Here is a 13,821-nt window from a genome sequence, read left to right as displayed (position 1 = left end):
AAGAAAGCAAAGGAGGGGAATAGTTTTATTAAGACTTAATAAAAATAATACAGTGTGTGTGTGGATGTGTGTGTAGAACGTTTGAGAATATAGGAAAACACAAAAATTAAAATGAAAAAATCATTTGTATCTGTTATAGAGCCTGCTTTTATATCTAAATATATTACAAATGTTTTTCCATGTTAAATATTTTTCTATAGTCTGATTTTAATGAATATATAATATTTCATCATTTTGATAGTTCTTAATATATTGTAATCATTCTATTAGATATTTAGGTTGCTTTGAAGTATTTTTAATTATGAATAACAGAGTACTTAACAGGCAACTTTTTTTCTTAAATTATAAGGTACTGCGTGCTCAATACATAAACTGTAGAAAACACAGAAAAGAATACAGAAGAAAAAGATGATCTACAATCCCATAATCTAGAAATAACCATGATTTATCTTTTCTTCTAACCTTTCTAGGGGCATATATGATTGTATATGATGCATAGTGGTGTATACCCTTTGTTTTTTCTTCTTTTTCTTTTTTTCTCCCTCCTTCCCTCCCTTCCTCCTTTCCCGCCCTCCCTCCTTTTCCTCCCTCCTCCTTTCCCTCCCTCCTCTTCCTCCTTCTTCTTCCTCCTTCTTCCTCCTTCCCTCCCCCTTCCTCCTTTCATCCCTCTCTTCCTCCTTCCCTCCCTCCTTTCTCTCCCTCCCTCACTCCTTTTTCTCCCTTCTTTTCCTCCCTCCCTCCTTCCTTCTCTCCTTTTCCTTCTCCTTTTTCCTTTTCTTTTTTGGTACAGACTCTTACTCTGTCACCCAGGCTGGAGTTCAGTGGCATGATCTTGTCTCACTGGAACCTCCACCTCTTGGACTCAAGCCCCCCTCCTACCTCAGCCCCCTGAGTAGCTGAGGCATACAGGACTACAGTGACTGCAGGTGCGAGCAACCACACCCAGCTAAGTTTTGTATTTTATGTAGTGACAGGGTTTCCCCATGTTTCCCAGGCTGGTCTCGAACTCCTGGGCTCAAGTGACCTACCCATCTTGGCTTCTGAAAGTGCTGGGTTTACAGGCATGAGCCACCACGCCTGGCCATTCTTTTCAGTCTGTATTACTTTATGGACATTTTCTCATATGCTTAAAAATAATCTAAAAGACAATTTTCCATTGCCTGGATTTGCTGTAATCTACCTTGCCATTCTCTTAGCACATGTTTAGAGAAGTGTCTGTATTGTGCTATTATAAGTAATAAAAGAACTACCATTGAAAATATATTATGAAAAGTCACAATATTTAATACTGGTAAAAATGTAGTAAAAATGATTCATGCATACATTTTTCTGGCCTTTGTTTTAATTTTCTGCTTTTCATAGTAACTCATTAAAAGGCAAGCTTTCTGCACTCTTTCTTTCTTTTTTTTTTTTTTTTTGAGATGGAGTCTTGTACTGTTGCCCAGGCTGGAGTGCAGTTGTGTCATTTTGGCTCACTGCAATCTCCGCCTCCCAGGTTCAAGCAAATATCCTGCCTCAGCCTCTCAAGTAGCTGGGATTACAGGCACCTGCCACCATCCCTAGCTAATTTTTGTATTTTTAGTAGAGACAAGGTTTCACTGTTTTGACCAGGCTGGTCTCAAATGCCCGACCTCGTAATCCACCAGCCTCGGCCTCCCAAAGTGTTGGGATTACAGGTGTGAGCCACTGTACCCAGCCCTGCACTCTTTCAATCCTATGTGAGTTTATGAATTTATATCAGAGGTCAGGTGTGGTGGCTCACACCTGTAATCCCAGCACTTTGGGAGGCCAAGACAGATGGATCACTTGAGATCAAAAGTTCAAGACCAGCCTGGCCAACATGATGAAACCCTGTCTCTACTAAAAATACAAAAATTAGCTGGGCATGGTGGCATGCACCTGTGATCCCAGCTACTTGGGAGGCTGAGGTGGGAGGATCACTTGAACCTGGGAGATGGAGGTTGCAGTGAGCCAAGATCACGCCACTGTACTCCAGCCTAGGAAACAGAGCAAGATACTGTATCGAGAAAAAATAAAAAAGAATTTACATCAGAGAAATGTATTTCTGCCAGGAGGTTTGCTGACTGAGCATCTTTTCTCTAAAATTTAGTTTTTAGGATTTCTGTTTTGAAAATTAAAAATTTGGCTGTATTTTGAGGGAGTTTTTAAACAACAAATTTAGGCTTTTGTAACATTACGGACTCTTCTCTTGGCTTACAATAAAGCAATGCCATCTATACAAAGGTTATTTTAAAAATTGGGAGTGGCTGAGGATAGGAGTTCCATCAGGGTTTCAACAGAGAATGACCAATGGCATTTTATATTATAGCTTTGGGCGCCTTCTCACAGATTCCCAGCTCTTCAGCCTGCTTGCGTTTGAGATCCTCTGTTCTGTTGAAGAGCTCATTTGAGGAACCTGCCTATTTCATGCTATGGCTCTGTGTGGTTTTAGTGCAGAAGGAATGCACACTATACCTCTTTTCAGGGTGGCCCAATCATTACTTATCACATTTTCCAAGTTCTGCACTTGCATGTTGCCTCTATCACATAATTCCTAACACCATAATGATTCTTGTACAAATCTAAACCAGGGACCAACTTTAGTGGAAGTAATGCCATATTCGACTCTCTACTCAGTGCCTGGCTTATATATATTAGGCAATGAATGAGTGAATGAATGCTGTCTATAAAACAAATGAGCTTAATTATTATCTCATTTTGACAGCATCTAATCAAATGTAAAGTATAAGCACTGTCTAACATACACTTTACTGAAACCATTCCCAGAGAGTTTTTTCAGAAAGTACTTCCCTGGTATAGGAAGTCACAGAGAACTGGGTTTGACCCTGATCTACTTTGTGGCTGTGTGACTCTGAGCAAGTTACTTAGCCTTTCTTTGCATCAGTTTTGCCATTTGGTATCTGGGGATATAATGGTACCTACTTAGAATTGCAATGAGCAAATAAGCAAAGGCATGTAAAGCTCCTGGCATTTGGTAATTCTGGAATAAAGAGTGGTCTCTACCACTATTAGAATATTTTCCACTCTACTTCTAATACTTTGATCAGTTTGGTACACAACAGTCAATGTGCTTGGACTTAGGTGGATCTTGTAGTTATAGTTGAATAGATTAAATCTTCTTCAGGGTTGCTGAACTTCCATGTGATTAATTGTGTACAAAGAAAGAATTTTGCTTCCCTCAGCCTGACCCAGGTCTGCTGCAAAATTAGATAGCCATGGAGGTTTTCCTCAGAGTAGGAGAATCTGGTGGGCCAGACAGAATCCTGTGGCAGAATGAAGCAAGAAGAAAGGCTGCTTGCGTTGCACAAACTCCTGCTTTCCCGCCCTCAAACCCCTCGGTTTCATTTTCAGAAACATTTTGGGAAAAACTCGGTGAAAGAGTTGCTTCGTCACTGAAGGTAACTTGAGAGCAGACCAGTTTCCAGTCTGTCTTTGTTGCCGGCTCTCTAGTTGAAAGCTTCTACTTCGTACCCAAAGGAGGCTTTGAACATCAGCTGTCTGGAACAATCTCTGGCCATATCACTTATTTTAATGTTCCTTGCACAGGGTCATTCTTGGATGTGGTGCTCTGGGCAATCTCACCCCAGAATGCTTCCCTTCCTTTATTTAACCTCTGACCTGTGAAAACAAGAGTTAATCAAGAGTTCTAAGGTAGCTAAGAGGAAGGGGAAGTGTTTGGTTACAAATTAAATATGAACAAGTCATAAGTCATAAATCCCCAGTAGTGCCACCAGTTGTGTGTCTCAAGTTGCATATGGTACAGAGTGTTTGGGTTATAAATTCAAGTTCAGAGCTCTCTGGTTGCTTGGGGGTAGGTGTGAGGCTCATTTTATTTTGGCCTAAAAATCTGCCTTTTAAAACATTTCTTTTATTGGACTAGCTTCATTCATATCCTACTTTCTCTGTGTGCCTGTCTCTCCTTCTTCCTTTCTTTACCTGCCTGGCTGCTTGTGTTGATTGGTGTGCTGTTCTGTGAATTGAGACAGAACTGCTTCCCTGAAAGAAGTTAAGCATATGGAAAAAGTTGCCAAGGAAAGGCATTGAAGCATAGAGCGTAAATGGGTTTAAGAGACAGCCAGACACTTTTATAGAGAGATTTGCGATTGAATGATATAACATTCAAGCAGAGATCTGGGGTGGAAATGAACTTAAATGAGTACTATTTGTGGAAAGCTGATGCCCTGTCTAATCTAGCATTTCCTTAATTGTCACCATAAGCATACATTTAAAGCTTTATACTTTAAATTAAAAAAGGCAACACAGTCTGTTTAAGAATCTAAGACATAGGCCATAGTTTTTCTAGAAAAAGTTCTTAAAAATATGCATTTAGGGTATAGCAGAAGTATTGGGTCTTGACACGAAGCACTGGAAACTTAAAATACTATTCTGCCGTGTTTGATTAAAACATTTTAAATTGAGCTATTTATATTTGTGTTTCTGAATATAACATGTACACTAATTCCTGAAGCAATAAAGAGCTGACACATGACTAGTGTCCCTGGAGCTGGCAAAGTAAGAAAACATGCTGAATTGTTGGGAGGCAGCCAGAGTTAGATTGCTCAGAACACTTGGAGCCGAGGGGCTTTTGGAGGCGAGTTTTCCTTTATGCTTACCAAGCACTACAGTCAGAACCACAAGGTAAGGATTTTATATCCTAATCTCAGGATTGATCATTGTATGTGATCATACAACTATTTTATTGTATTGTTTAGAGCAGGTCAGACTTAGAAATCATACTGGACTGGTTTTGTGTCTGATTTGTGGTTTTAGTAGCTGTGTCATTTTAGGGAAATCACTTCACTGAGACTCAATTTTCTCATCTGTAAAATGGGATAATTATTCATCTCACAGAGTTATTTAGAGTATTATTTCAAAGCACCTAACACTTGATACATAGTTTCCCCCTTACTATATTAGCTTCTACTCCCTGGCCCTAAAATGAGATTAATATCAAATAGCATCTGACTGGAATAATAGATTTTTTGTTTATTACTGCAAGTAGGACAGGGCTCCTTGTATAGCCATTTCTTCCTTTTGTTGTTTTTTTTCCTGGTAGAGACAGTGTATTTCTTAGGCTGTGAATGTTCCAGTAGGATGGGCTTTGGTTAGAACCTCACTAACCCATTACATTATATTACAGTAGTAATTTAAGCCATAAAATAAGGTACTCTGAATGGGGAAAGCCTTGCAGGTGTATGAATACAGGAGTAGGCAGCATCATAAACTCTCTTAGGAAAATGATGAAAGGCCTGTGTGCTCACCCTGTCTGGGCTCAGTGGAAAATATTGAGAATTACACTGAATTGTCAGTACAGATGCCATTATTCCAAAGATCTCATGTTACCAACACTTCACTTGTGATAACAGAAAAGTGCCTCTGTGCTTTCCTCCTGAGCAATCTCCTTCAATCAAAGTAATGCTGTCATAGAAAAAAAGATGACAAATCCACTCTCTAAAAGCAACAATTATTGAATACCCATCAAGAAAGAAAAGAGCCTTGTTTCCAAAATCAAATCCAAGTGTATGTTTGGGTAGATTTATATAAGCACAGATGTTTTATGGGAGTTTTTGGTGTTTTTTCATAATGCAAATTAATATTTCTACTCATTCAGTACATCAATATATTTTCCTGCATAGATATAATAGGTATCACAATGGAATGTTAATTATGGACATAAATCAGAGATTCTTTAGCTTAGCTGAATATCATAATCAATTTGCAGTTTGGGATTAGCAGCTGTGAGCAAAGCAGAATGCCCAGACTGGGCAAGACTGGCTTAGAGCTCCCAAAGGGGATTGTGTTTTTCTCTTATTTAGGTTCCTTTGACTTTTGATCTTATCAAAGAGGATGGTATTATCAGGGTGAAACAAATTGTACTCAGTTCTAGGCAGTGTGGTAGGTGCATTTACATATGTTTCAGCCTCAAAAGAACCATGTGAGGGTAGATATTAGTTATATCTCCATTTCACATATGGGGAAGGACGAACATGGCTCAGGCCACAGCCAGTAAGTAACAGTGCTGGTACTCAAACCCAGGTGGGTCTCCTGACTTTGCAGTGTAAAGTTGATCAGTGAAGTGTTGCTTCCTCTTGGAAGACTTCCCAGAACCTCTTCTCTCTTCCCTTTGTGAAACTCTATCAGAGCACTGACCTGTTGCTGCTGACAATTATCTGCCAGTGTGTCTGCTTTCCTCTGTAGACTGTGAGCTCCCCAGATTCTGAGATGTGGGCCTTACTCCCCCATGTACCTAGGAGAGGGCCAGGCATATACTGGTGGGTCTGAATAAGCATGGGAGAATGGCCAGGCATGGTGGCTCACACCTGTAATCCCAGCACTTTGGGAGGCCAAGGTGGGTGAATCACGAGATCAAGAGATGGAGACCATCCTGGCCAACATAGTGAAACTCCGTCTGTACTAAAAGTACAAAAAAATTAGCTGGGTGTGGTTGTGCACGCCTGTAGTCTCCAGCTGAGGCAGAAGAATTGCTTGAACCCAGGAGGCGGAGATTGCAGTGAGCCAAGATTGCGCCACTGCACTACACAGCCTGGGTGACAGTGCAAGACTCCCTCTCAAAAAAAAAAAAAAAAAGGTAGATGCCATTGATGCAACATCTGAAACTGAATAATCTAGAAATGAATGTGGTGTTCGGACTGGAAACATCTTCTCAATTTTAAATTCTGTAGAAGTGTTAATCAAAGCTAAATGTGGTTATCTCAGGAAGGTGAGGTGTGCTTTTCCCTTAGGGAGGAACCATGTATAACCTTGCTGCTAAGGTTGTGGTTTGAGAATCATAAACCAGCACACATGAGTGGTTTCTGTTGTGCTTAAAAGTGGGAATGATTAATGATTATTGGCTGAATATAACAAGGAAGAAGATATGTCTTATAGAAGGCAGTACAGTTGTCCCATCTTGTATTAGGAGGGAGAGGGGAAGGAATGAGAAGTATAGGAGTGGAAGAGCTCATGTGAAAGCCTTTTCTCTTTGCTAAGTTTGGGGAGAAGAATATCTTCTGAAGAGTGGGACAAATTGGTTAGGGACAGAAGAGGAAAAATGTTTGGAGCAGACTGGAGGGGATGGCAACAGGAACCCTGTTGCACTACAGATTAGAGGATTCTTGAACAATTTTAAGGGCTCACATGTGCTTGAAAAATTAGATGTTCAGATGATTGTAATCAGCCTGGTTATGTGATGTTTTTCCATAGCAACTGAAATGGGAACAAGAAGAGTAGATGGTAGAGTTTACTTGTGTTGGGGAGATGGGCAAGGGGTGAGGAATCTTGTTTGTAAGTATTCCTTGGTCTACTTTGAATATTCACTTCCTCTATACTCATTATTTATTCCAGACTCCAGCAGGACATTGGCAGGAATCATTTTTTAAAAACTGGGTCATTTTCCAAACCCAAATGCTGCCTGCTAAATTTAGATCCCCACCTCCCAGCTAGAGTTGGTTGACTGTTACTCTATAGCTCTAGTGGTATTTAATGGCCTTAATAGAACCTATAGAGATGAGTTATGTCTGTCAAGGGAAGCTATGATTTATTGAATGTCTCACATGTGCCAGGAATAATTAGGGGTTAAACAGTCAATACACAGTCACCATCTTTGCTTCCATGGAGTTGACACCAATGGAGAAGACAGAAAAGCCTGTGTTATAAACAATGGTGAGTTTGAATGTAGAGAAAGCCCAGGAGGTCTTCATATTCTGGGAATAAAATGCATCTGTTTAAATAGGGACCAAAAGTTCATAGTAAAAATAAAGAAAAGGTTAGGATTTTATCTAGAAAAAGTGAACCTAGAATTTGGAAAATAAATTTACCTCAACAAAATCTGCCTCTTAATTCCAACAGTGTGTTAATTCTTAGAAAGAATAATACATCAAGTATTGTGGGAGAGAAGACGTTATAATTTTTCTGACTTAATAACACTTCATAGTTAACTTTCACAACATAATCATAAAAGGAGTCATTTTTTCCAAAAATATTTGAGGGCTTCAGTTTCCCAAAGGTCTCTTTTATCCTTTGATATTGAAATTATTTTCTTTTGATGTGACTGTTGTGTTACTATCCTTGTTTTTCTTGATTTTCCTCTTCATGACTTGTTAAGTGGTCTAATACAGCCAGGTCTTCATTTGTCGATGACTTTGCCTCAACTCTGAGTGGGTATCCAGCATGTCCAACATGGGTTCATGAAATCCAGTATCCTTTGCAAGAGTTGTAGTTTTACTTTGTGGCTAGTTTGCATTTTATTATAGATCTTTGGCTGAGATACAGAGACAGGAGTAGGGAAAGATGCTGGGTGAAACTGGAAGGGTGAAGATGGGACATATTGTCTGGAAACTGAAAGGGTGGAGAAGGGATGTGTTGTTTAAAACAGTCACATTGTTGGTGAGTATTTTCCTCTTGTAACAGCTTCTGTTTTCTTGTCCATTCTGGTTGACTGCACAGTATGAGGAATACTTGTAGAGTTCCGGAGTAGCCTCTGACCCAGACTCCAGGAATCAAAGAGAGCTTCCCAAAGCTGAGATCGGAAAGGGGGTCATGCAGGGAGGGACAGGAAGAGTGTTCTGGATTGGTGGCTCTCATATCCATCAGATACATTAGCAGGTGGTGTATATCTTCATAGAGGAAGAAACTGAGCTTTTGGAAGACTGCTTTCCCGAGGTGTCACATCTAGAAAGGAACAGAACTGAGATTCAGACTCGGGGTTACCAGATTCAAGCCTGTGTTCTCCCCAGCATATGCCATGCTGCTCTGCTTTTTAATATTGGGGGAGGGGATTCATTTATTTTTTTTAATAGGAAAGCTTTAAATACTGAGTGCCTAACAGGTTTATCCAAGGAATGATTTGCCATTGGATACATATTTGCATAATCTGCTGACAAAAAGGGATGCCTCTCTTCAAGTATTCAAGATGGAATGTCAGGAGCTCCTCAGACAGTAGAAAGTCACCAAAAACAAATGAAAGACCCAGTGTCATGTTACTTAAACTCATCAGTCCCAACATGCACAGAAGTGGCCCTGCCACAGTCTTCCCCAGGGAGGCAGTACTTTATTGTATCATCTATTTTAATGGTGCCTGAGTGTCACATCCTAAAATTTTATTGTAAATTACTTTTATTCTTATTTCTCTTTTGTTGGAGAGCCAGAGCATTATTTTGGTTTTGTGAATGGCTAGATTACATTAAGATTTTGTTTTTAGGATAGCAAAGCAGACACTAGTTCTGATAAGGCTGAAATCCACTGGGTTCTACTGAGGTCAAGATGAAGGGAAAGACTTACTTCCCACCTGGTTCTAAAGCCATCACTTCTGCACTTTTCTTCTGCCTGTCATGCAGATTTTGTCAGTGGGAGCCCCTCCTCACTGGCTTTCCTGTCCTATTGATATGTCTTGTTCATGTACTGAGCACTGCTTTTTTTTTTTTCCCCCCCTCCTAATCCAACAGGGCATTTCCCAGCCCCAGCCCCAGCCCCAGCCCTGGAATCAGACTTTTTTTTCAAGGAGCCCAGGGTCCTTTTACTGGAGAATAGTATTTAGGAACCAGTATCCGGGCACTTAGTGTGCTCATTATAATTGGGCTATCCCTGCTTCCAGGCCTTCTCAGTGGCTAAAACTAGAGAATATATGTATGTACATAGATTTGTATTTCTATTTATTTTATCTGTCTCTATTTTTCTACCTATCTATTGAACACAATGATTCCCACAGTTACATCCAGTTCCAGTTTGACACCACAGGGTTCATTCTCATTCTTTCCCAAACCAGATTTGTAACTTTCTTCTCTGATAGTAAGATACTTGGTTCCCATTATATATTTACCTGCTTGGTCAGTCTTGATCTGTTCTCCATTTGTGCCCAGTGGCCCTCTGCTGCAGCTTCCTTCCCACACAGTGCCACCCTCCTCACCCTGTTTGGACTGTGGCACCTTAGGCAGAGCTGTGGATGCCCGTTCCTATCATGGGCAGCATTCTCAATCACATGGACTCTGCCTTGCTGCCCTCAGGCTCTGACATCCCACACTGAACTGCCTTCCAGATGTTCTTTGTACTCTTCTGGGTTCTAATACCATTGCTGGCCAACCTCTCTGCTCCACATGGTTGCTGTCATTACCCCATGACAGCTCAACCCTTCCTTGCCCCATTAAGTCATGAAACTCCAAAGAGGCCTCCCCTATGGAGACTCCCTCCTCATCTTGCTTAGATGCTGGCTTTCCCTTACCAGGACCCTTACCCTGCTTGGTCCCCAGCACACCATGCCTGATCACCCCTCAGTGGGACACCCTTCTCCTCCCACTTGGACTCTAACACCTTGTACCAGGTTGCCCCTCCAGGAGGACAGCCTCTTCTCCTCACCTGAGTCTGTCGTCCTGCTGTGGACCACCATTCTCCCAGGTGGCTGCTGCCTTCCTACACTTGGTGAGCCTCTCCCACCATCCCTGCCCCTTTCTCTCTCCCATACTGATTTTATCTGGTTCCGTCTCATGACTTTGAACTGAACTAGTAGAAAGAGAAGTCGGAGAGCTCTTAAGATTTTATTGGTTTTCTGTTTTAATACTTATGGTGAAGTGGAATCCCTTTATATTCACGCTGAACTTACATAAGGCCAGTCATCCATGTGTACACAAACTCACCAGTTGGAGTGATTATTATCCCAAGTAGAGTGAGATTAAATAAGGGAGTCCATGCTCTTAGTTCAGTTCAAGAGCCAGCAGCTCACCAGCTAACAGATTTAGACGTAGGATGTGCTCATTCAACCTGACCCCACAACTCAGACTGACTACTTTATGTTTACACAGACCATGTCCACCATATTTTGAGGGCAATTGAAGGACTTTTTCAGGGTAATTTTGACTATGGGCTGTTGCTACCATAAGTGCTGTCTTTAGAATCTCCCCTTGCCCTCCTTACAAGGGCCTGTGGGGCCCTAGGTCAGGAAGGCGGTAGGTGGAGAACACTTCTCAAGTTTAAAACGTTTTATAACCTCACATGAAATACAAACCTCTCTGTTTGACTCTCATGCCTGGGAGTGAGGGCAGAGCCTGGGACAGAGTTACCTGGGCGAGAGTGGGTGAGAAGGGAGAAGCCTGGATCTAGGCAGGTGTCTGGGGAGCAGGCCGTACCCTTTTCACCTTTCTCTGTCTTCTGACTGGGTCATGACGGGTGCTCCATGATCACCTTCTACAGTCCAAAAGACTAAACTAAATGAAGCACTTGGGAAAGACTTCTAGCTCCTTCCAACCAAACTGTTACTCTGTTGTGTGTGTCTCTTTCCAATGAGGACCATAGCCTTCTTGAGTGCAGGACCTTTTGTGCCACAGCCTTGGATGGAGCCTGCCACAATCCCCACTGTGATACTCCACAGTGGGGACTCAAGCCATTACACAAAGGTAGCAAGCAGAGGCGGACCAGAGATGTTCACACCCTGTTAGATGTCCAGGGCGGAGGAGCGGGCTAGAGTGTTTGTTTCCTGTCATTGGACTGGGAAGGATTGTTTATTCAACGATGACAGACACACGCAGACTGGAGTGCAGGGTCCCTGCAGCCTCACCTGCAGCCTGGCAGACTGCGCAAGCTGTTGTGGCGGCTCTAATGAAGCAGGACAGGAAACGCTGCTGGATAGAGCTCTGCTGTGAACCCTGGCCTCCCAACAGGGGAAAACAGGGGCCCTTTGAAGAAGAAGACAGCTGGGTTTTGGTTTCAAAACCTTAACACTGCCATCACTAGATACTCATCTGTGAGTGCACAGGGGACAACATGTGGGGAACAGTTGTGTCCAGTCAGGCCAAAGGGAGAAAGAAATGGCTGATTTCCAGGGTAACTGCAATATTTCTTGTGGCCAGTGGTTCTGCTTAGCATAGCCAAATGAATTGATTTGGTGAGGCTGAGGCTGTGTGTGAGAACCAGGGTGCCATCTATAGTGGGCTAAGAGCTCCTTCCCACATCCCCTCCTTAATCCTCACAGCAGGTGACGTGGAGGCTGGAGCCTCTGTGCCCAAGCCATGTTGGTCAGTTGAACCTAGCCATGCAAAACTGCTTTGATGGGTACTGTAGTCCTAAACTGTCAGAGCATCCAGCCTGCCCCATATCACTTAACCTAATATTTCTAAAACAATTCAATTTTTCTCTTGTTGACTTGAAGTCACAGTTTTCTTGTAAGAATGTATTTCCCCCTCTGGCCTTCCCCCCACCCGCTTTTGACTTTCAGTGGCTAGCATTAACTAGTGGTATTTTGCTTTCAGGAAAAAAAAAATTGTAATCCTTGGTCGAACTTGTTTACTAAGAGTCGTCTAATCTGTGCAAGAGTTTTCTTCTGAAGGGATTTCTTGTTCCTACTATAATGGCTTTTAACTCCGCCGAGGTTTATTTAACAGAGTAGGAAGGGAGAAACTTATCTCCTCCCTAATCCCTCTTGAATGTTTACATTACTCTGCCAAAGTAAATGTTGTGCAAAGTGGCAGCAGTCATTTGCTGTGTAATAGTCAATATGCAGCTGCCAGGGCTGATTGAAACATATTAACGTAAGTGATAATACTGTCATAGAAGTGAAAAGTTAAGTTGCTTATCAGTATATTTTGATAAGCTACTTAAATTTTACAGTAGCATGTGCTGGCTTTAGACAGACGTTAATGACAGAGGACTGTGGACTTTATCTGTTCTCTTTGTTGCCTCTCACTTCATTTATTACCCTCAGTGGCGCAGCCGGTAATCTGTACAGGGTGCTGATTCCCCTCTCCCAGGAAGGATGTCACATCTGTGCGCTACCTCGTGTCCGTCTCTGTCTGTAATGGACTCTGTTAGCACAGCAGGGTGGATGTGACTAGGCCGGCAAGCGCTTAGTACGACGTTTTTCTTGCTTGCTGTTTGATGTCACTTTGGAAAATTTCCTTATAGAGAACAAAGCCATTGAAAGTAAGCGGCAAAACTTCTTGGGAGCGTGAATACTTTTCAACAATCCCATAGGATGCCTGTGCCCTTGCCGTCAGTCTTTGTCTGGTTTTATCTGCCCAGTAAACACTGAGAACTGACGGTGTGCCAGGTGCCGTTCTTGGCACTGGGAAGACAAAGTAAAGAAGGATAGGCTCCTTCCTCTCTGTTGGTATGTGGTCTCTTGAGAAAACAGACATGCCATTGAGGACTGTGTTGTGTGGGGAATGTTATGACTGCAGCATTCTCATGACCAGGGCAGCACAGAAAAGAGAGAATTAGGGCACATGAAGTGAGGATGGGGAGGGGGTGGGGGACCGTTAGGAGGATGAGTAGAAATCAACTAGACTAGACCACAAAGGTTGGGGATAAAAGGGCCCAGCGTCTGTAAGCCCAGGCAGGCTTGAAGATGCCAGCATGTTCCCGGCATGAAAGGAGTGAGGGGAGCATGTGTTTAGGGAAGTAGAGAGAAGACAGCCACAGCACTGGGCAGGGTCTTGGCAGTGTAGAGCCCCAAGAGTTCATCCTAACAAATGTGGACTTGATTCTGGAGTGATGGAGCATCATTGCAGGGATTAAGTACAATGTGCGATGGAGATTTGCATTTTAGAAAAACCATTCTAAAAGTAATGACCAGGTGGCTCACACCTATAAATCCCAGCACTTTGAGAGTCTGAGGTGGGCAGATCACTTGAGGTCAGCAGTTAGAGAGCAGCCTGCCCAATGTGGTGAAACCCCATCTCTACTTAAAATACAAAAATTAGCCAGGAATGGTGGTGCACGCCTATAGTCCCAGCTACTCAAGAGACTGAGGCAGGAGAATCACTTGAACTCGGGAGGCAGAGGTTGCAGTGAGCTGAGATTGCACCACTGCACTCC

At 42.4% G+C, this 13,821-nt stretch overlaps 1 protein-coding gene across 24 annotated transcripts in view; it reads left to right on the top strand.

Moving 5' to 3' along the window:
* DENND1A (DENN domain containing 1A) overlaps positions 1–13,821 on the top strand; it is a 553,495-nt gene that overhangs the window by 247,249 nt on the left and 292,425 nt on the right. The window lies entirely within an intron of this gene.

Source organism: Callithrix jacchus, chromosome 1, assembly GCF_049354715.1.
Source record: "Callithrix jacchus isolate 240 chromosome 1, calJac240_pri, whole genome shotgun sequence".
NCBI lineage: Eukaryota > Metazoa > Chordata > Mammalia > Primates > Cebidae > Callithrix > Callithrix jacchus.
This window is presented reverse-complemented; position numbering and strand designations above follow the sequence as displayed.